Here is a 331-nt window from a genome sequence, read left to right as displayed (position 1 = left end):
CTGCCGGCCCCCGAGGCTGACCGGAGGCCCAGGGGACGGGGCTGCAGCCGCGGGAGGGCGAACCGGAGCGCTGGGCCCTCCACCGGGAGCCCCGCCGGCCTTACGGGACTACAGTTCCCAGGAGGCCCTGCGGCGCAGCTGGACTACAGCTCCCGGCATGCCTCGCTTCCGGGGTCCTCGCGGCCTCCTCCCCCTTTGCCCCGCGGCGCGCCGATAAAGGTTCCGCGCCGCACACAGCGCGGCTTGCTGAGGCGCTGCCCCGGAGGAGGAAGGCGGCGGGGGTCGGGGAGGCGGGAGGCGGGAGGGGTGGGGGGGAGGGGGGGAGCCGAGG

This window comes from Opisthocomus hoazin, chromosome 25 (assembly GCF_030867145.1).
Source record: "Opisthocomus hoazin isolate bOpiHoa1 chromosome 25, bOpiHoa1.hap1, whole genome shotgun sequence".
NCBI lineage: Eukaryota > Metazoa > Chordata > Aves > Opisthocomiformes > Opisthocomidae > Opisthocomus > Opisthocomus hoazin.
Note: the sequence above shows the minus strand (reverse complement) of the source record.